Genomic DNA, 24,069 nt, shown 5'->3' with positions numbered 1-24,069 from the left:
GCACTGGAAAACGGAAACACTACCCATGCTCATGGATTAGGAGAATTAACATATGGAAATGATATTTTACCCATAGCCATTTACAGATTCAATGTAACCACAACCTAAATACCCATCTCATTCTTCATAAAAATGAAAAACACTATCCTAAATTTCATATGCAACCACAAAAGATCCTGAATGGCCAAAACAATCCTGAGCATAAAGTACAGTGCTGGAGGGATTGCCCTTCCAGATTTCAGGATATAATTCAAAGCCATGGTAATAAGAACAATACAGCACTGGCACCAAAATAGGCCTGTAGAACAAAATCAGAGACCCAAACTGAAGTACATAACACTTCAGTCATTTAAAATTTAACAACACTAAAAATAACACTGGAGGAAAAAAAAAAGCATCTTCATCAAATGTTACTTGGAAAAATAGATGTCTCCATGCACAAGAATCACATGGTCTCAACCCTGGACAAAGGCTAACAGACAATTAAGGAATGTTGAGAGTTGGAGAAATAATCTTCCCCAGAGAAGAGCACATCAGTTGGGCATCCAAAATCATGGTCATGCCTGTAACATATACATATAAGTAATATACAGACTATGTATATTGAATACATGCATGTAGGTACTAACAAATAAAATGAAACCTTGTATTTAAATGAGGACAAGGGGATTTGGAATAGAAAAAAGAAGGGGGGATGATAGAATCATATTAAAATATCAAGAAATAAAAAATTAAAATATTAATTAAAAATTAAACTTGTTTGTATATAGACCTTAAAATGATGTTTTTCTTACATTTTATATAATTATTTGTTTTCTTGCATTTAAATTAGTTATTAAATTATTTCTAAAATATAAGCAATGGTATATGGGAGAATTAGTTTTCTCAATTTTCTGCATTCTAGTTACTTTGTAAGCTTTCTTGTTAAATCTAATAACTTTTAATGCTGATTGCCTCTAAATGATATGATCATCAGAAGCATAGCAATTTTTCTTCTTGATTCCTAGTACATCAAATTTAGTTCATTTGCAGACATAGTACTGGTAAAATATTCATGGCTTTTAGTTCTAGTGTCGAATGTCAAAATCATGATGGAACGAAGTTGGTTTTTCATTACCACTGAGTCATTTGCGTTTTCTCACCCTCTCTCACTGTTAGACTAGGATGCAATACAGAGCATGTAAGATACCATGGTTGTCTAGGTCTGTCACCTGCTCACTGTTAGACTAGGGCACAGTACAGAGCCTGTAAGATGCCATTGGTCCTCTAGGTTTTTCTAACTTGAGTGAATGTTCTTGACTGTCACACTTCAAGTCCCTCTTACTATTTCTGTATGTTTCTAGTGGGTTTTTACCATTTTTACGATTTGATCTATTAAGACAGGCACAGTAGGAATTGTCTTAGACTGTCTGTTTGTGATGCACTTTTAATCTCTAGCCAGTTATCTCAATCTGCACTGTCAACCTGATAAATACAATTTTTAGAGTTTGTATCAGCCAATCTGAAGATAGAGAGCAAAAAAGAATTTTGTTGAATCTGTGTCAGTTTAAAAATGTGATAATATAATACTAAATGCCTTTAGTATTACCTAGATTTTTCAATGGAAAAATAAACATATTTTAGCATATTATCGATGTGATTAGGCACACATGTACTTTAGGCAACGAGGAGAATGATGCACTGTTTATTCTTTCCACAGTAACCCCTGTGCTACCCAAAGTATAAAACAGTAAGAAGTCCTGTCCAGGAGGACTTTTTCTTTGTTTGCTACATAATCTGGTTGAAGACTTCAAAGATACAGATCCTAGAATACTGATGAGGAGGATTTAGTAAGAGACATCTGTGCCCATCTCGACAACTTAGGTTAATGGGAATTCGTGTAGGAAAGGGGTGTATAGTATAGTCTCATACAATTTCAAAGTATCCTTGTGAGCTAGACATACTTTGGTGCACCTCTGTTACTCTCTTGTCTGTATAAATCAGCCTTCTTTGGTCTTTTCTCATTTACCACATGTTCCAAGTTCACATGGAGGTCTATATTAATATGGTATTGAGGGCACCTCTTTATTTATTATCATAAGCTGCTGTATGTGCCTCCATCCTAGCACCTACGATTTGGCAATTGTATTACTTGCTACTGTGGCCATTTCCTCATGACTGTATATATCTTCAACAAATATTGAGGAATCCAAAGATGAAAACACAGCCATAAATACTGTGTGTATGACTAGTTTGGTCAGTGATATTTGTGTTGAAATGGTATGCACATTTTCCAGGTGTGTCCTTCAGGAGAAAGATTATCTGTCTTTAGAGCCCTGCCTGCTTTCACGTGGTCTTTTAATGAGGATGATGTCATCAAAATTGATAAATGGCTGTATCATCTATCACCATCCCCAATGCAAGTCTAGGTAGACACAAGGTTATAGTAAGGGCTAGACCTTTCCAGAGCAAAGCCCTTTTACCTGAGAGAAAAATGTATTTTTATTTATTCTGTTGTACATGATAAAGCCCAATAAAAGAATGCAACAGCAGAACAATGTAACCTGGCAAAAAAAATAATTTGCATATAGAGAAAAAAGTTTTAAGCCATGACATTGTTTGTAGAGGTACTCTCTGGGATATGTATTTGTTTCTAAGTTCCTAGGAAGTAAAAAATTAAAATGAAAATCTTATTAGATGTTGCTTTCTTCACCAATACTATCTAAAGCTTTTTATCCTTTAACTCTAAGAAAGGTTTTTCAAGTGTTGTCATATATGAGGTGATAATTATTACTTATAATAGCTGTGTTGAGAGTTTGTGTACTTTCTTGCTGTGCTCCTTAATAACAATGATGAGGATCATTATTGTCTTGGAACCAATATGGCCTGGCATAATCATATAATTATAATGCTCATGATTTAGTTAAGTAGAAAATCTAAAATTATTACAGTACTAGCTTTTGTAGTTTTTTTAAGTGTCAGAATATTCCTTCTTTTCCAATGAAATCTATGGCAGAACCCCAACACAAACCCAAGTCACTTGATTTAGGTGAGAAACGTAGGTTATGAGACCTGCCAATTTGGCTTCTCTTGTTCTTAAAACCCAACAGCAGGACTCTAGAACACAATGTGGAAGTCCCATATTAAATTAAAACAGTGGGTGTCCCATAAAGGCTTTAGACCATATGCTCTAAGAATTACTCTCCTTTGCTTAGGCTTTGATAAGATTTGGACAGCAGGCCATGGTTGTATTCTTTGGCAAAACCCCATACATTTATATAGATTATGAAGATTGGCAACAGCACATTCCAGAAAAGTTATGAAATGTTTAGACAGTCTCGGTGTATTTGACTGATCTTTATAAGCATATGAACTCTGGTTGCTTGGTGATTTAATTTAAAGTGATAATTTACAGGCCAGAATAGATTGGTATAATCCTACCCTTATGAATTAATTCAAGAACTCAAATTTACCTATTAAAAATTTCAAATATCTGCCAAGCTGGGAAAGAAACACAAAGGCATATATGAAAAGAAGTGCTGGAGTGGCAGAAAGGAAAATGGAAAATTAATTCAGAGGATTTGGAACTGTTCTAAAGTCGAACTCATTCTTTAGATGGAAACACTTAATGGAGCTAACAAGACTTTTAGGGAGTGATTTCCTGATTGATCCCAGATTTTGGAGATGTTCTTTCCAAATCTTTGTCTGAGGTATTTTTTAAAACCATGGAAATAGAGCTGGTAGCTTAGTTACTAATACTGCTTTGGAGATTAACATTTTCGAGACGGGCACCTTTGAGTTCACAAGGAGTCTACAAAAAGCAATGCTGCTTGAAATACAAAGCAGACATTTTAGCTCACTCTATATTGAGTTAAGAGCCACAGAGAATGAAGACACCCAGAGAATTAGTCCTTAACTATCTGTTCCTCTTATAGTGGAGATAATAGTATTTACAGGACAAGATAAAAGTTATACTAATAGAGTTTATTTTCAACGTCCCTAATTATTTCATCCACAATTATGAAGCGGTCTAATTTCTTATTTATTAATCATGGAAATCTGTCTCCAAACGTGTTAATCAAAGAGAAATTGATGAGTCCAGTTTAATTCCTTCTTCCCTCTCATTCCTTGCCTCTCATCCATCCTCTGGCATAGTGTCTATGGATGTGCTTAAAAACAAACCTGCCTTTGAGCATTTTTATGCTGTAGTCTATAAGAGCAGCCTGGATCATCACTGGCCTGAATTTGAAGGTTGATACGACATTGGTGATATTCAGTGTGGAAATAGGCTGCTTTAGTAAGAGATTGCAACTGTGGAAATGAGTCCACGGTTTACCACATAACTGGACCACACTATCTGAGTGTGGACCGGGTGCTGGCGAGTTGTCTTTTAAAGAAGTAATAATTACCACTTTGTTTTGAGAGTAAATAGTATTTTTTTTCCTGAAAGAAAATATGACTTGGACTTTAAAGAATATAAGAATGGATTGAATAGAGGATGTTAAGTGCTAGAATTAGATTATAGACTCCACGTGTTTACTCCCAGATCTGCTGTTTAATGTCTGTCCTTGAGGGGACTGTTTAAATACTGTAAATTTTATTTCTCTCTATGTATGATTAAGATTTAAATAGAATACTTCTAACAGGATTGCTTTAGCATATGTATGGGCACACAGTAAATGCTCGATAATGGTCACTTTTAATGTTTTATGGCATACTAATTTCTTGCCTACATTATATTATCTTATTAACTTATGAAACAGCCCATGATATAAAGAGAATAATGTCATAATACACATTGGGAAACCAAGGCTAAATTGAATGTTTAATAATTGCATATATGTTATATGGATGATTTATGCTTTTATATTTTCCATCTCAGGTCTGTTAGATTCCACCCTGTTAGCATATCTATTTCAGAATGTTTGGCATGCCTTCTCTTAGGAGAAATGTCATAATCCACAAGCAATGCAAGTTAATGTTTTGTTACATGTAACAGAGACAAATTAAGCACATATATTAGTATGTTTTTGCTAATAACAAACCACTCTCCAAAGGGAATAGCGTAGATGAGACAATCACTTCTTACATTGCCTAGATAAGGCAATTTGAACCAAGACCGGGCATCACTGTGTAACTGGGTTGGTTCCTTTTCAATGGCGGATTGAGCTTCAAATCTCTCTCTCTCTCTCTCCATGGGTCAGTGTGTTTCCAGACAACACTCTTCTCATGGCTCCGAAGGACAGACTAATATGCACACGTCAGATTTCAAGCTTTGAGTTGCATTTAGCCTGCTGTCATCTTAGTAGTCTGTGCCAACAGTGAGAGTCAGGGCCATGTGGTCCTCTTTCGGTGGGATGGACTTGAGAGACACATGACAGATAGGATGAGGAAAGAAGTGAGAAAGGGAGGGTCCATGACATTGTATAATGGAGTCTCTTTTTACTGTAATATATTGGTCACAAAGCATTCAATCAAGGAATGTATAGTAACTCTATTCTATGAATGGTTGGAGAATCTGGGGTCCTTCTGTTTTCTATCTTATTCCGTTGCCTGATTTGGCCTCTATTACTAACATTAGGAATTCAACATTTTTGTTAAAGGCGAGATGACAAATATGTTATGTTTTGTGGGCCATATGGTCTCTGTCTCGTATGCTCAACTCTGCCAAAAAAGCACAAAAGTGGCAGTAAGTACATGAATGAACGTGGCTCTGTTCCAATACATTTTTTTGTGAGCACTGACACTTGCATTCTTTGTGATTTTCATGTGTCATGAAATATTGTTCTTCTCTGATTTTTTTCCCAGCCTCTAAAAAAAATAATAAACCCATCATTGCCTGCAGACTTTATAAAAACAGTCAGGTGGTTGAACTTCTCCCATGGGCTACATCACATTGACTTCTGCCAGATAGCTTAAACTTTACCCCTTAAAGAAACACATAATTGAGAAGTCATCACAACTGTGTCAGGTAGCAGGAAGGAAGCATGGGTAAAGTAACAAGAGACAAAAAATGTGCAGGCTGGAATTTAAAGAATGGACGTCAGAGACAACATTTGGAATATCTTACAAGCAGGGTTTAGTTGCAGAGTCAAATATAGCTTCAAGGCATGCTGGGATAGGTAGTCTTTTTTTCTGCCTTCCCAAAGACAGAAGCCTCTTTTTATGTGGATGAGAGGTGTAGCAGAATATGGGAGGATCAACTATAGCACACTCATTTTTAGAATACAGATTTGGGGGTGAAAATGCAGAAGAATTGAGTTTAGTAAATGTGTAACTGGATATGATTAATCTGTTGCTAAATGATAATTTTGCTAACGTGAAGAAAGCTCTAGTTTGAAAATAGTGTACTATCAACCTCTTTTTCTTTTGAGAAAGCAAAACACAAACCAGAGAGGTAAATTTTCATTTATAAATTATAAATCTTTAATTAAATGGGTATAGAATGAATTATTTAATCCTAATTTTTCACTTTTCTTCTGATTCTATATAAAAATCTCTATTCTGTGTTTGAAATAATTAAATTTTTAATGGGCTGAAAATATTATTTTGATTAACAGACTAATCAGATATTTCAACTGTCTGCATTAACTTAAGCTGTATTTTTAAATCCAACTCCCATCTGTTTGTGGGAACACCAAGGTTTATATAGTCTGTAAGATAACTAAGGTGACTTATAAAGTATAACTTATAAAGTTAATGTAGGAATTAATACATGTTGACAAGGCATCTCTCTTCACCCCTTCATATGTAATTAAAGTAAAATTACTGTGAAGTTGAAACACAAAGTGACCTAATCTTACCAACTTTACCTACCACGTAGCCCTACCATTTTAAAATGCCGAAAAATTTAAATGTGATTTTAAGAGGAACATTTGCATTTGGTATCTTATGATCTAGTACACAACCTAGCGTAATTAGAATCCAAGTTTTTGTAGCAATTTCTATGCCTCAAGTGGCTGGCCACTTCTCTTTCTCTGGACTTCCTTCGAAGTCATAGACCTCAGTTCCTTGCAGGTACAAACCATAGAGCAAAGGCATGTGTAGTCTAAAACAAACTCATAGACAGGAGAGAAGAAATTAGTTTAGAGATGTCCAATCCTCCAAGCTTTGGGTGAAATATTATAGTATGTTTTCTGTATTTGTTTGAGAGTCTCCAACCAATTTGAACTGTTATGGACAGGGACTCTCCTCCTTCCTCTCTTTCAATTTCCTGTCTGTTGCTTCCTGGTGTATCTTTACAGCAAACACTTTGTATTACAGATCATATCTTGAATAACGTTTCTTTTAAGGGAACGGAGACAACACATACATTCTTATCTTCTCTAGGAAATGTTTTAATACATGATAATCTAATTTCTAAGTCTGGAAGATAATCACACATTTGTTTCTTTCATTAACTTGGTTTGTGTAGTGGTGCTTAAACCATAGACTGCTTCAGCCCTTATGTGAAAGAAAGATTGGGCCTTACTCCTGGATTGATCATTCTACTGGGATGGAACCTAGGGAGTGTGCTTTTTAACAGGCTTAGAGGTGATGCTTGTTTCATTGGTCCCAAGGACACACTGAGTACCACCATAACAGTGAATCTGGAAAACGTTCACACAACATCTAACTGTAAATGGCATAGAAACTTGGGGATATTTTGGGATACAGGTCTCTAAGCAATTCTCATGCATGAGAAATCTAATTAGAAAGGTTAAAAATGGCAGGATAATAATCTCCTAAAGTCAGAAGAGGGTTTAAAGATACAGAAAATTAATACACACCTGGGTAGGCACTTCAGTGACCATTTGTAGAAATGTTTATAGAGCTAAATGGTGTCATAGGAGTCCAGATGTGAGGGGTCACACTCCCAGCCATGGATATCAAAAGCAATCTCAGGAGAAACCTAATGTAGATAAAGCAAGTATGAAGTACAAGGGATATGGCAGATAGAAACCTCACAATCAGTGAGAATGCTATGAGGAGCCAGGAAACTACGATGGAGTTTAAAATCATGTGCCGCGTGTTATGCTAGCCAATGTGGCTGCATTATCTCAGCGCAGTGGCTTCTTCATTTCTTCCTTCCTTCCCATTCTTTCTAACACCCTTTCTTCAACAAGTCCTTATTCTACTGCTTGCTGCTTACAACTTTCCTGGTATAACACCCAGAGAGTTAATTTGATCAGATCACAATGTGTACTTCTTCACTTGCCACAATAGTCAGCAACTTCACTTATCCAAAAATGGACATTCAATAAATGGCTGCAAAGGTACCTGACCTTGTTTATGGCCTGAAACCCCAAGCCTTAGAACTGTGGTAGGAGTGACTCTCCATGGAATGTACTATCTGCTCAGGTTGGGGTGTGTGAAGTCAGAACTCTTCGTTATGTTATTCCATGGCTTTTCAGACACTTGCAACACTTTTACCTGCTATTGATTTTTATGCTCATTCTTAAACATTTAGCATTAGCCTATCTGTTGTGAATGCTTTCTTCTCAAATGGAGAAGCCATAAGAACAAGTGTGATCAATCAGTGTTTGAGTATGAAGTACAGGTTTTCTTGTTTGTACAGCTGTGGTTTTGAAACTAGACTGCCACTTCACCAAGCATGGGGATGGAACTGAGCCCCCCTGAGTCTGTTTTGTCAGTCACTGAAATGGGTTGCAGCTGGATCCTCACAGGGTTGCTTATAACAACGGATGCATATACAGCACTCAGAAGAGCACTTACCATCCAGACAAATGCCACTCCAGTGATGGGGTTTGGAATGCCTGACTTGAGCAATCTAAATTGTGCTCCATGTTCACTCTGCCAGGTTCTGCATGCTGTCTGTCATCCTCAGCATGTTTGCTCCATGTGGTAAAATTATTGCAAGTGCGTGACAATCAGACCCATGAGGAGAGAAGGGATGAGGATGCCGAGTGAGAAATATCCTCCTGGGGCTTTTGTTTCTCCCTGTTTGATCAAGGAGAGAAAATTGTTACTGAAAACTGAAACAGAAGCCTGTTTCTTCTACACTAGCTTGGCTTTCTTCTACACTAGCATGGACAAAAAAGTCTACAGTTAGCACCTTAATATTATCATGGGAGGTGTGTTCTGTAGAGGAAAGAGTGGAAAAGGTATTGCTTAGCAGTCTAAAGTACCAGACTTATAAACTGTAATAAAAATAAGTGTTTAAGGGGAAACTTTAAGTTAAGATATTGAAGGAATGTCTCTTTCCTGCCTCCTTGCTCATACTCATTCTCCTATATGTGCAACAGCTAACCAGAGGAAAAGCCAACCCAGGGTGCATCCTTGACCATAGAGCAAGTTAAACACAAACACTTGATTTCTGACAGGGACTGTGCCAGCCAGTTTTTATGTCAAGCTGAATCAATCTAGAGTCATATGAGAGGAGAGAACCTCAATTGAAAAGTTACCTCCATAGGATCGGACCATAGGCAAGTCTACAAGGCATTTTCTTAATTAGTGACTTATGTGGTAGGGTCCAGATCATTGTGATGGTGCACATTTGGGGTGGTGGCTCCTGGTTTTATAAAACAAACAAACAAACAAAAAAAAACCAGACTGAGCAACCTGGAAGAACAAGACAACAAGCAGCGTTTCTCTATGGCCTCGGCATCATCAGTTCCTGTTTACAGGTTCCTGTGCTGTGTGAGTTCCTGCTCCGACTTCCTTTGATGAACAATACTGATATGGAAGTGTAAGTGAAAATAAGCTCTATCCTCCCTTTTGACCATAGTGTTTTGTCACAGCAATAGGAACTCTAACTAAGACAGAGGCATTCTTAAGAGCATGGTTTTCTTTCTTTTCTTTTCTTTCTTTTCTTTTCTTTTCTTTTCTTTTCTTTTCTTTTCTTTTCTTTTCTTCTTTTCTTCTCTTCTCTTCTCTTCTCTTCTCTTCTCTTCTCTTCTCTTTTATTTTCTTTTCTCTTCTTTTCTGAGAGAATCTCAGCCTACTAACCTGGAACTTACTGTTGTAATTCAGACTGGCCTCAAATTTAACAGAATACCTTCCTCCCCCAGCCTTGTAAGTATTGCTATTACAAGTGTGAACCATCACACCTGAATCTGTTTCCTCCTATCAGTGAAAATTTTATGATTTGATACACATACATTATAGGATACACTACATCCAAACAACACCCAGGTTGTGTCATGGTGATGGGCAACTTGGAGAAAACTCAGAAGAAAAAGAAGGCGATGTTGTGGCCTCAAGAAATTTACTCTCTGTGGTTTTGTGGTAGTTTGGATGAGAAATATTCCCCACAGGCTCCTGATTTGAATATTTCATCTTCATCTAGTGGCAGTTTTTTGGGGGAGAATATGACATCTTGCTAGAGTAATGTGTCATTGAAGATAGGCCTTGAGAGTTATGACCTCAAGCTTCACCTGCCTTCTCTCTCTTTCCTTTCCTTCCTCCATCTCTCTGCTTCCTATATGTGGATGGAAATCAGCCAGCTTCTTGTTCCTGTGGCCATGCCATGCCTCCCCACAGTGGAGTCCTATAGATGGGATTATAGACTAAAATAACTTCCTTATATTGCCTTTGGTCATGCTTTCTTTTTTCTATCATGGCAATGGAAAAGTAATTAATACCAAAATTGGTATCAGTAATGTTGAATTGTTGCTATGAATAACTTGACAATGGTGGTTTTGTTTTGGAGGAATTTGGTAGACTTTAGAATTTTGGGCTAGAACATTGGTTGAAGGTTACAAGAACAATTTAACAGGTTAGTTGGAGCCGGAGACAGTAGCTCTGAGAATGGTATGTTCAGTGGAGACTTGACTCCTGAGGTCTCAGATGTGACCAAGGAACTGGAAAAGAGGCCAGTCAAGTGATAATTTGACAAAGAAAATGACTGCATTCTGCCCCTGTCCTGAGGACGGGTCTAAGAATCAATTTAGAAGAGATGAACTAATTTATTTGGCAGAGGGATGTGAAGACAGCATGACTTTGAGTCTCTGGTACGGTTAACACTGAAAAACTCCTTTAAGCATCTGTGAGGAAAGAGAAGAAGTGAGACAGAAAGAATGGAAAACAGTTTCGTGAGAAGAAGAATATAAATAATCTTAAGATTGTAAGAAAAGTGCTGTGCAGAAAAGGAAGGCTAATTGCTAAGGAGATTGCTATTAAATAGGGACCTCCTGCCCTGCACTAGAACAATTGAAAAAAATGCTCTCAAAACAAAATATGAATCAGCTAATGCTCCAAATGTGGAGAAAAAGGAGCCTAAATGGTTTCCTCCTCCTAGAAAGCAAAGCATACAAAAGCTGATGACACTGCAGTCCAAAGGAACAAGAGTCTATCCTAAACTGGCGGATGAACTTGGCATTGTCATCTGTGTGGTGCTGATTCTGGAGACAAGAAAATGACAAGATCAAATGTGTCCTAGGTTCTTCCCCTGAAGTTTCAGAGATCTGCTGATGCCAGTCAATATATGAAAAGATGAATCTCTGTAAGGAGGTCCTAAGGGGCCATTGTGAGCTACTGTAAGTATGGTGGGGACTCCAAATACCGGAGCTGCTAAAGCCAGGAGACAGCTAGGAGGAGAGCGGCACACAGGAGTAGAAGCTGCTCAAGGGAGATATTTATGTTACTGGTAGCAAGCTGGGGGGTGAAGTTCACCCTTTGACTGAAGCCTCAGATACTGGACATGGAACTACAAAATTTGATACATGTATCCTGAGACGTTTCTGTCTTGGTTTGGTGTCGTATTTTCTTACTTTCTGTTCCCTTGATCTACCTATTTTAAAATGATTATATATATTCTGTGCCATTGTATTCTCGAAGTATGTGATTGATTTTCTGATTTTACAGCTTGTTACAGTTAAGAGAGAGCCTTGAGACTCAGAAGAGATTCGGGTTTGTAGGGCTTGTAACAGGTGAGGACTATTCAAGACTATAGGGACTTTTAATTCCTTTCTTTTCATTTTTGTAAAGTAATTACAGTCTTTCTCTCTTCCTCTAAATTCTGTCATTTACCCCTCCCCACTCTCCTCTAAATTCATGGTTTCTGTTTTCATTAATCGTTATTGCATGCATCCATGCTTTTGTGTATACATACAAACATCCATACATATGTTTCTAAGTATAACCTGTTGAGTCCATTTGATGTTGCTTGTATGTATGTTTTCAAGGCTGGCCCTTTGGAACTGAAATACCAATTAGTTTATTCCTCCCTGGGAAGTATTACCTTGGCTGCACCCAGATTACTAAGTTGCCTGTAGTTCTTTGTGCGAGATTGAGACCCTACGGGCTTTTTCCTATTTAGTTTGGCGAGTTTCTTAGTGGCATTTTTGTTCAAGACAGTCATGAGCCTATAGGGAACATAGGTAGAACATGGTAGTTTAAATGAGAAATAGTCCTCTTGAACTCATGTATGTAACCCTTGTTCCTGACTTCATTGCTCTATGTAGAGAGGTTTTGGATGTAGGTGGTTGATCCTTGATGGAAGAGGCACATATGTTTATTTTACTGTATGCAGCTGAAAGGCAGGTACTGATATGCTTGCTTTCCTACATTTTGCTCTTGCTTGTACATCGATATAAATGATGAGTAGAACAGATCCTGTCCTATAGTCTCTGGATGAGATCCTATTTCAATTATTCCTTATTCTTTTGATAAGAAGTTATGCACCTAGAAGTACCTTGTAATATTGAAAATTAGAGAAAGAAAAAAGTAGAAAATAAAAGTAGGAGAAAATTAATAAAGGGTAACTGAAAAAAATTGAAAGTAATGTTGGAGACAGAAAGATTTATTACCATAACTATCTCTTTATTTGCTTTTATATCTTCAGCCTCTTGGTCTTCATCTAACCAACACCTTCCTACATGCTACACAGTGGTGACCATCTCCTTCAAATCATATATATTCTTATGGTTTCCTGCATGCGCAGGAGACTTATATCAGGGGTTAGTGGCCAGAACACAGGACATCAGGAAAAACCATTTTGCTGTGGATGGAGATATTAAGATGTATTCTTGATTAAATGGTTGAACATGCTTCTGATTTTTTGTTTTTACTTTCCCCTATTTGAAGTTGAATTGCTTATTTAATATATGGTATTTATGGAAAATTAATATCATTTTCAATCTGTAAAACATTTTTTATCTGCTCATAAAATTTTTTATAAACTTTTTTTAAAATTATAATTATAACATATAATCAGATCTTTGTGTTTGGATGATTGTGGATACCAGCAGCTATGCAAAGCCTCTTGTCTTTAGCTTGCTAATAATACTTGCTAATGATTTTTGAACTGGAACACTTTTTAGAATTAAAAATATAGTTTTAAGACCCATAGAATCTATATAAATTTTTCACTACATTCTTTTTTAAGACCCCAGTTTGATCTTATATCCTCAAAGATGATATATTGGGTTTTCATAGACAAACACAAGTTTCTTTTCCTGAAATTTGGGTTACTTAGTCATAAATAAGACCATCTGTGGACAACAGTTGTCTGGTTCATGGGCAGTTACATCAAACACAGCCTAGTTCCTTATTAGTCTTTCTCAATGAAAAAAGAAATTTCTTAAGGAACAAAATCATCCAGGGCTTCTTTGGTACATGGCTTGGAGTGGGTATTAGGCTGGTAGCTGCTCTACCAGGAAAATGTGGCCAAATAGGGATTAGAAACAACGTCCTCACAATGAGTCCAGAATTAATGCTCCTTTTGATGAAAACATTTGCCTCAAACATTTGTTTAATTGACACAATTTTCTAGACATTAACATGTTTTTATAAACAAATTTACCAGTAGGAATTTTCCCAATGAATCAAACCTTTCTCATAAAAATCCCTAGGAAACCATATGGGCTTAATAAGTAATGAAAAATTCACTTTAAGTCTTGCCAAATTTCAAACATTGGCAAAAAAAGGTCAAGGATTAACACAAAACATTTAGATATATCCACATGTAAAAAACCAAAAGCATGGTATAAGTGTGTAATAATTATAGGTAGAGATTAGGTTATTTGTATGTTGTCTCATGGCTCTTGTTTACATGTCAGAGAGAGTCTTCTATAATAGTCCTCTATATATGATTCACATATCTTTAACTTCTTTTTCTCTCTCACATAGTAGGAATAAAATATTTGTTTGTGACATGTCTGATTACCTTCTACTTTTAAAACTGCTTTCAGATGTGAATTTGTGTAATGTGATAGCTTACCATAAGGCCTTCATGAGGTGTTTTTAGTTCTTTCAGAAGGCCAATGAGGAGTTGGAAAATAGTCATTGAGAACACTACCCTCACTCACTGGGATTATAGCCACACACTGCTATGATTAGCAAAACTATTCTGTTTAAAAAGCTTTCTCAATTTTAAAATGGGTCACCTTGCCTCTTTCTTCCTGTGCCTTCTTTTCCTTCTCTTCTTTTCCCTGTATTTCGCTTTGATTCTTTTTTTGTCAGGATAGATGTGAGGGGTTTGGCATGCTTTCTTTTCCATAAAGAGTGGTGGAATTTAGTACTGTAGGGTTCAACAAGTGAGAAGAAGCCAAAAGCTTCACCAATGATTTGGCACCAGGCTGTGGAGATTGAGTGGTAAGAAACTTAGATTCTTAGTAGTGTCATTCCAATCAGAGGCAGTAGCATATATATGATCCTAGGTGAGCTCCTTTGTCTCTAAAAGACTGTTAAGTTTAAAAATATGAAGTTCAATAAGCAGTAGATAGTTATGGACACAGAAACCCACAGTCAAGGTTTTGGCAATACTCAGGTATGAACACGATGCCTATATCATACCTTCAGGGGTTATTGTTCATCAGAAGGCTGAAGGATTGTAAGAGCAAGAAACAGTAGATGACTACAAAAAATGTCTTTTTTTCTGTAAATAACAGAGTAGCTACATGTATGAGTGTGAAACTGTTGAAATAACCTTGGCAAGCTTGTCAAGCTAGACAAAATCCCAGTATATGGCAGAATAGCCACCAAGTACTACCCTTAGCTAAGGAGACACTGATAATTGATATCTTCTTAGAGAGGAGGAGTCTGTTTTCCCTGAGGGTACATAGCTCAGGGTGGCTGTCTACACTCCAGTGGACAGCCCCGTATCCAAAATAAATAGGGAGAACCAACGGCACCTGAAAGTTTAAAACTAACTAAATAGAGGCTACAAAGCTGAGGAAGCAGTAAAGTGTGGATGGGAGGAGTTGGGAGAGAGTGGATATAATTAAGATATATTACACATAATTCTCAAAGAACCAGTAGTAATTAGAATAAAAAATCAAGAAATGCTACAAAGTAAATTCAGAAAAAAATCAAGTAGCTGAACATCTGGTTTGTCTATAGATTATCATCTCAATTTCAGTTCATGATCTGGTTTCTGTAGCAGGAGTACAGACCCCAAATCATTATGCAGTACCTTCTATGTGTATCCTGTGCAGTCTAAGTTATTTCTTGTTAAAGGAAACAAAACACTAGAAGAAATCCCATGGTGGGAAGACCTGCCAGAACTCATCTTTGAGGTTCATGGAGTTCTAAGTCTGTGTTACTTAGCTTTACCATTAACTTGCCACGTTGAGTATGTGATACTTCTATGGGGTTGTCATGGTCTTTGGGTCCTTTTCCCATAGAACAGAGTGAGGAAAAGCACAATTCTGGATGGCAATGTATTTTCATATAACACGTGTGGTCTCCAGGTATTGAATATACAGCTCTGCCCAGTGTTATTTTGGTATAAAAGGTTAAACAATTTGAGGGTTTTGTCTTGTCAGTTGTTTTAAGACTGTTTATATATTTGAAACTATTGTTTCAACTCCCTGAATTGCAAATGAAGTTGTTTCTTTTTTCCTGTTTCATCAAAGTTTCTTGATGGTCTCTGATCTCCATATTGCCATGTTCCTGGCAACTAGCCTCATCTGTGGCAGGACCAAGGATGCTATATCTCTCCAGAAAGGTATAATCACTGGTGGTAGGTGGAAACTTGACACCGATTTTAGGATGTGATTCATGCGTGGTGTCAGTCTGACCTCAGACCAGTCCTCTTGTGTGACAGTGTGCTTCTATTTATACTGTCTAGTATCTGGGGTTTTCCAGTGTTTAATGGTTGTTTGCTTTATCTTTATATGTCTGGGAAGCACGGTGTTTCTCCTGCAGTGGCTGACATATTTGATTTATTTGACTGGTCTTCTTGGACTTTCAATTTTTCTCTCCTATCTTGATTAAATAAGTATTATGCTTTCTTTTAAGTTCCCCCCACCCCAGGAAAGAAACCTGTTTTCTTCTAATCTGCTGAGAAAACAACAGTTTTTGACTTGGTTAAAGAAATCTGGTCTTGAATTAAATTATCAACACTATCTTTTAAGCTAAGATTCTCTATTTCTCAGTATTCCTGGTTTAAATTTATTATTTGACTTATCAAGAGACAAATTATTGTTCCTTGTTTCACCATCTTCAAACAGGGGACCATAGCCATGAATGTAAATCTTGACTCATATTCACAAGAATGTGCTGTATGTTTTAGATAGTTAGTAATAGTTTATTAAAATACCAGTGGTCTCTTTTGCTCACATATTTTCAGTATCTGTTTTTCAGTTTTATACTATAGCTCAATAGTTCAAATAAGTGGTTGAATTGCTTTCCAATGTTTTTGTCTGCTCTTCATCTTGCAGCCTCTCTATAAAGGATGAAGAAAAAAAGAATGACAGATAGAATGCCCATGTTCCAGCAGAACTGGAATTTGCTAGGCTTTTTTTTTTTTGGCAGGGGTGAGGTGTCCAACTTTTCTGTGATGCATGGGGAAGTTGTCAAGTTTCTCATTGACAAAGTTGTAGTGTCATAAGCACTTGAAGGTAAGAGCAAGTTGTGCAAGCCCGACACGGTCCAGTGATCCATCATTCTCTCTTAGACCTTTTTCTTTTTTAAACTGGTGCCTTACTGATTTTTATGTACAGCATCTTGTTTGGCAGTAACAGCATGGTGAGACTCCACTAGACTCCAGTGCCCAGGACACCCAAGAATCTCTCTCCTACTACCCAATTCTGCCTGTCTAGTGTCCAGTACTTAGGACCTTTAAAAACTCTACTGTGAAGCTTTAGTGTATTCTTGTCTTTCTTACCTTTATTATCTTCCAATTTAATTAGGTTCTTTTTCACATTTGGCTCTGTTTATATTAAACTGCATTTGCGTGAATTAGAAAAAGGCATTTTTACTCAAGAGACTAATAGCAAGTATATATCACCAGTGGTGGACAAATTAATAAAAGGAGGCCTGTCATATGGGATAAGTCTCAATGAATAGGGATTGACTGGATTTCAGCCTTTACCTACTCTGCAGCCTTGGATCTACATGTGCAACTGCACAACTGAACTCACAAGTTAATGAATTAATAACTTAAGTAATTAATAGATGCATAAGCTAATTAATTAATCTTGTAAGCCAAGCATTTACATACTAGTCATGGCTACTCGTATAAAGCTTACATTTATTTCAGTGTTTGCTAAATTAACAAAACTAACATACTAAAAAGAGAAAACTTTCATTACATCTTTTCCCCTTAGAAATACAAAGCTATTTTGACCACATAGTGTCCATATATCCAGCAAAGTTAGTGGAGTCAAGTGAGGAGGTCACATCGGTAATTTATTATAGTAAGTCTCATCAAGCCAACTTCTATTTTATTTTATTTCAATTTATTTTGTTTGGTTTTTAGAGACAAGGTTTCTCTGTAGCTTTGTTGCCTGACCTAGAACTAGCTCTTGTAGACCAGGTTGGCCTCGAGCTCACATAGACCTGCCTGCCTCTGTCTCCCGAGTGCTGGGATTAAAGATGTGCACCACCACTGCCTGGCCCTCAAGACAACTTCTTACAGTTGCATTTGTGATTGTCCTGGAGACAAGTCTTTTTGGTTTTTTTTCTCTCTCAATAGTTGTTCTTATTCTCACAAAGCGTGTTTTCATACATCTTGTTTAATCTCACGTTTTTTTTTTTTTTTTTGGCTGCTGTATCCAAGTTGTAACATTTTATAGAATAGTGCCATGCCAAGATGGGAAACTATACACTGGTCACGTGGAGTGTGCTGTGTTTGGAGCAGCTGGATAATTTTGTCATAGACACCAAGAAAAAGACTGCATCCTTTGGCTGCATTTCCAGAGCTCCTGGAATTTAAAATCTTAGTAGCCAGGAACAGCTCTTCCATATTTATTATGCTGCTCTTCAATTTTGAGAATGTTCTGAACACGGCCTCTTTTACGTAGCCTATCCCTTCTCATTATGCTGTGTGCAGGTTAGCATTTCTGGAAAGCCCTGCAGAAAACCAGGTGTTGCTGCTCTGCCTCATGCCATCTGTTGTGCAGTTATTTTTAGTTCCTTCCTTCATTAATCTCCATGGCTGTGAGGACAAAGGGACCACAGGAGCTGCCTGCTTTGTTTATCCTACCAGGCACTCCAGAGACATTTCTTCCTTTCACCATTGGAGACATCCCATGGGTCATGCCTGACAACTCTGTTTTAGGAGAAATTATTCAGTATGCTGCCATCAGACGAGCCAGTTTATCACAATGGACAGATATATCTGGAATGAGAATTTTGAGCAAAGCACAGAGTAATGAGTATCCTGTGCTTAGGTTTGTGCCTGCCACATTTAGGAGTACAGAAACATCCTGGCGAGTATTGTCTTTTTGTGATAATGTTAGCTAGTAAAGCAAGTTGTGGTGAAGCAAAAAGTTAGAACAGATAGCAAGTGTTTGGTATAGGTTACTATTACACCGATATTTTCTGAGGCAAGAATCAATCACATTCCAAGTTCAAAAGAGCAGTTTGCTGTTATTGAATGAGAAACAAAACCAATTAAAATTTACTAACTGATTATTTTAATGTATAGCTCTATAATTTTGTAAACACACACACAGAGGCACAATCAAAATCAGAACAAAAAAGCATTCCTTCATCTCTAAATGAGCTCAAGCTGTCATGCTCTAGTTAAATAATTCTTTCAACCCTAAATCCCAGCATCCACTAATAAGCTCTTGACCACTATGAACTTGCATTTCTACCAAAAAAGAATTACAGAGTATATATATATATATATATATATATATACATACATATACATATATAAACCTTTGAGAAAATTTACTTAAGATTGACCCAAATAATGAAGTATAAGCATACTTCCATATTTATGGAACTAAAATTAAAGAGAGATCAAGACAACTGTGCAGATTTATCACATTTTGCTACCTATGCTCCTGCCATGAAAATGGGGGTTCTTCCACTGGCTTTTGTTGATTAAGAATAGAATTGGTGTAAACACTTGGATACCACTTTTCCTATGAACATCAGTTTTTTACTTCAAGACAAGTATGTTGAGTTTAATGACATCATTTTGGAAGTATATTTAGTGTTTTGTGAATCTCCCGAGTTGTTTCAGGTTCACTGCTTGATTTTGCATACCCCTCCTTTAGGGCTTGCAGAAGCTTCCTAGTGGGGAGGATTTAGGAGTTAAATCTCTATGTCTTTCCACGTATACATACATTCAGCTTATGTTTTAAATATATGTATATAAGAAATGATGAGTTGGTGAACTGATGTCAAGGATAGCATTATATGCAGAGCAGAGCATTCCTTAGTAGGCTGGCTTACCCTTGTCTGATATTGCATATTTGGAGACTTTAAATGCAGAACATTGTCTCAATGTGGAGAGAATATGAAGAAAAGATAAATAAATATGAAAATTCATGTTCTTGTATTTATGAATCCAGTTATACTAGTCTATGAGAAACACAGAGGTCTTTCTGAATTTTCATAATACCGGAAATATATTATTAACACAACTGAGATGATTTGCTTTCAGAGAAGTTAGGATTGATGACAAATTTATGCAGGTTAATAAATGACAGAAATCATGTCTGTTTTCAGCTCTTTTGTAGTGTCCTCTGTATTCCATGTTATTCATTTTCTTTCAATCACTCTTTTATAACTGCAAAATAAGATGAATGCTAATTAGCATCAATAAGTGCCATAAGACAAAGTAATTAATAGCCATGAGCCTTAGATTCTCATTCCTTCACATTCATATAACAAATTTGAGCTCTGAAAATCCAGAAGGTGTATTTAAGTAATAGTCAGCAAATAAAAATGTCTCAGGCAATCTGGGATGAGAATGGTGAAGTCCGTTCTAAAGAAGGCACTGTTTGGGCAGAGGAAAGCAAAACTGTACTCAGGGAGCATTGTTTTGCAAATAAACAGGAGGAAAGTTATGAAAAAGATTTTTAAGGGAAGAGGAACAGAAGAAAGTGGATTAGAGAGTAAGAGCATGAAATAGAACAGGGGTGGGAATGGAATGAGAGTGGATGAAGCTCTGGGGAGGAGGAGGAAACAGATACTGAAGGAGGGAAATCTTCATCAATCAGAGGAGCAAAGATCTAGAACTCATGTTTACAGTTACTAAGCAATTTTACTAGAACAGTTTCACTATTCTCATTCTATCGTAATGGCCTATGTTTATTTCATACTGATATTCTAATACCAAGTCTCGTGAGTATTGATTTTAACTGGGCTCTGTAAATATCTGGTCTGCATTGCTCATAGTTGAACACTGTTCACAAAATTCAGATGAGTAGAGAGGGAAATTATTAGTGAGAAGTGTCTTGGAAGGTTTTGTCTTAAGACCTAGTGATATCTATAGCAATGTGTAAATTAAAATAGTTTGACTGATGGAGGAAGGTCATTGGTTAATTATAATAAAAAAACTGCTTGGCTCTCATAGGTTAAAACATAGGTGGGTGGAGTAAACAGAACAGAATGCTGGGAGGAAGAGGAAGTGAGCTCAGACTGACAGCTCTGCTCTCTGGAGCAGAGACGCCATGCTCCCGGCTCCTGGGCTCTCTGAGGCACACAAGATGAAGCTCTGACCCAGGATGGACTTAGGCTAGAATCTTCCCGGTAAGACCGGTGCTCACTAAGACCGGTGCTCACAGATTATTAGAGATGGCTTGATCGGGATATCAGAATTAGCCAGTAAGGGCTAGAGCTAAAGGGCCAAGCAGTGTTTAAATGAATACAGTTTCCGTGTAATTATTTCGGGGCATAAGCTAGCCAAGTGGTTGGGGTGCTGGGGACACAGCCCCACCGCTCTTATTACTACAGTTTGACCATCTCATTTAATATTCTTTAGTTCATATTTGTAATTTTTGTTGCTTTTCTAACTCATAGATACTCATTCATTACAACATAAAATGAAACATCCTGTGAACTTTTTTCAGTTATATTTTCTTTCTATATATAAGGAGTTAATCTTGTACTTGAACTGACATCAAATGAAGGATTCATGGCTCCCTTTAAAGAGACAGAGTATATATTAAATTAACATAATATGGTAAAAACTAAAAGAAACGAAAAAGAACAGATTAACATGGAGGAATATGTACCGTGAAAGTCAGTAATATATGCAACTGTGATCAGTGAGTTAATTAGAAAACATTGTCAACCTCTAATGTATAGGTTCATGAGGATATATAGTCAGGATATTCTGATATGAATGTAATCTCTCTCTCTCTCTCTCTCTCTCTCCTATAGTAACAAAAATTATTGGTCAAGACCTTATTTTCACTTGGAAGTAAAAAAATTCAAATTTATGCAAAGTAATTTATTAAAACAAAAAGTTGATGAGCTGTACCGATTTAATGCATACTAGAAAAACAGAGTAATGTGAAGGATGTACTGATCCTAAGTCTGATACAGGTGATTCTGAACATTAAATTCCATTTCTATTAATCTGTATATCACCACGATGCTGTGGCTTACTAGCTAAAGTTCTGGCATCTGTCTCTGGCGGGGTTTCATGGCTTCTCTCTGACTCTGCCTCCTTTCTCTCAGCATTCAGTTTAGTTTCACCCTTCTCCCTACATTCTGTCCTATCAACAGGCCAAGGCAGTTTCTTTATTCATCAATGGTATTCACAGCATGCAGAGAGGAATCCCACATCACTGCCTGCATATCAGAGTCAGTGGGAGAAAGAATGGTTCTTGCACTGAGGATTCTGAACTAAGTGGGGGCAGAAAGCACAAATCCTCCTCACCATGTGAAGGAGAGCACACTCAGCACCCACCTCAGTCACAACATAAGGTGTAGTTGTCATGAGTCAGGGAGGACAGGTGTAGAGAGAAAACCCCATTTTCAGGCTCAAGGCCTTAAGTATGTCTTTTAAAAAAAGTTGCATCAAGATGAATCCAACACAACCCTATCATGGTAAAACTATTCTGGTACTAAATACCAATAACAGCAGTGCAGTTTTAGGGACAGTTAGATAAGGGTAGATAGGAGGGATCCATATGAGGTGCAGCTATAAAGGAATCATTGAAAGCTGGAAGGATACACATGTAGTGAGACTCCCACTTAGCAGAACATCCTATCCCAAGCATCAGACTCAGCAGTGTGTGCCCAGCAACAAACAAGAACCTTGCAATGTACTAGAGGAGGTCACAGAAACACAGAATTATGTTCTAGCTACCCTCCTGGGTAGACTGACTGGACATCTCACGAAAGAAAGGAATTGGAAAAGCCAACCCATGTGTAAACAGGATATGACTCAGTCTCTCCTGTTTTATGGTTAATTATATGCATTAAATAAAAATCCACAACAAAAGGATGCAAAAATTAACATACTCAAAAGATAATTGACCCAACTGCATATAGAGATGGCCCAGGTGTTTGAATTTTCAGAGAAAATAAAAAACAATTATTATATTGAATGATGTAGTAGAAAATTTGAACATTATTCATGAAGATATGGAAATTTCTGTAGTCAAGTGGAAACCATTAAAAGATAAATAGAAAAATTTAGAAAACATAATATCATAACGTAAGTACTCTTATGATGTATTTACTAAAAAAAAATACCCTGCACACATCAGGGAAAAAGGTAAATGGAATTTTGTAAATCAGTTGCTTTTTTTGAAGTTGAAATGCAAATAGAATACAGAGAAACCAGAATGGGGAATGCATGGCACTGTGAAACAATATCCAACTGCCCATGAGAGTGGAGCTCAAAAATGAAATAGGAAAGAACTATAACACAGTGGAAGAGCAAAGAAATGCCATGTAACAACCACGACTAAGGCCCTTTCTTATCAGTAGTTACAGGCTCAACACATTTCTGAAAATCTCAAGAAGCAAGAATAAAACGTTTCCATGTATATTCTAGTCTGAGTGGATATTAATGATAATGAGAAAATATGAAAACTCTTTAAGACCTGACATTAGGGAATAGAATTAATAGTTTCACCTTTAAAATATTCAAATGATAGCTTTAAGTGAATGAAAAGATATTGTAATTTAATTACTTAGCTATTAGAAGGGTAAGCTAATGAGGAGTTAAGTATCACAAAGTCAGATGGAGAGCAGTGGCCAGCAAAGATGGAGTCACTCACACAGAAGTCTTGGGCAACCTTCCAAACTCAAACTGAGAAATACTCTAGAAATACATTTGCATTGCCCTAGTATTGAGTTACAGCTTAGGAAAGGAGACAGAAAAATAGGGTGGAAAGTGTGGTTCAGAAAGTCTTGTTCAGGCCTTACAAAGTTAGTATATGGAAAAATCAAACTGGGAAAGAAGAAGGCAGTGACCCCCTGGCCGAGGCCACCTTAAGCCAGCCCATTGGCAGATGTGCAGAGGTGCTTGGAACTTGAAAGATGACCAATGGCTCACCGTAATACTAATGCATACATCCTTGGGTGGAGATAGATGAAATTACAGGTAGGGCTGCATGTGTCAAAGGGAGCATGTGTGGAAGAGCCCAGTGAGAACCTTTGAACTGTAATATTAGTAGTTACCCGTTGATGAGACATCCTGAAGGTAAGATTTTTTTCTAATTTCTCAAACATTTTATTCATTCTAGTAACTGAGAGGAGAAACTCATAATTGTGAGGACAGTCTGGAAGGTCAAGACATTAGGGTGCCCTTGAAGACTCTTATGGCAGGGGAGGCTAGTCTCGAGTTAAGTTAGAAATTAGCCCTAGCCCAATGACATAAAGTGTTCTCACAACAAGGCATAGTGGAACATCATGTACTGCCCACAACTCCTGGAAGAGCCTAGGTTCTGAATGATAACTTCAAAAGAACCATGGTTTTTCCCATTGGTTCTGCAATGAATGTGT

The sequence above is a fragment of the Microtus ochrogaster genome, chromosome 5, assembly GCF_000317375.1.
Source record: "Microtus ochrogaster isolate Prairie Vole_2 chromosome 5, MicOch1.0, whole genome shotgun sequence".
NCBI classification, from domain to species: domain Eukaryota; kingdom Metazoa; phylum Chordata; class Mammalia; order Rodentia; family Cricetidae; genus Microtus; species Microtus ochrogaster.
The sequence above is the reverse complement of the archived record's forward strand: the minus strand, read 5'-3'. Positions refer to the sequence as shown.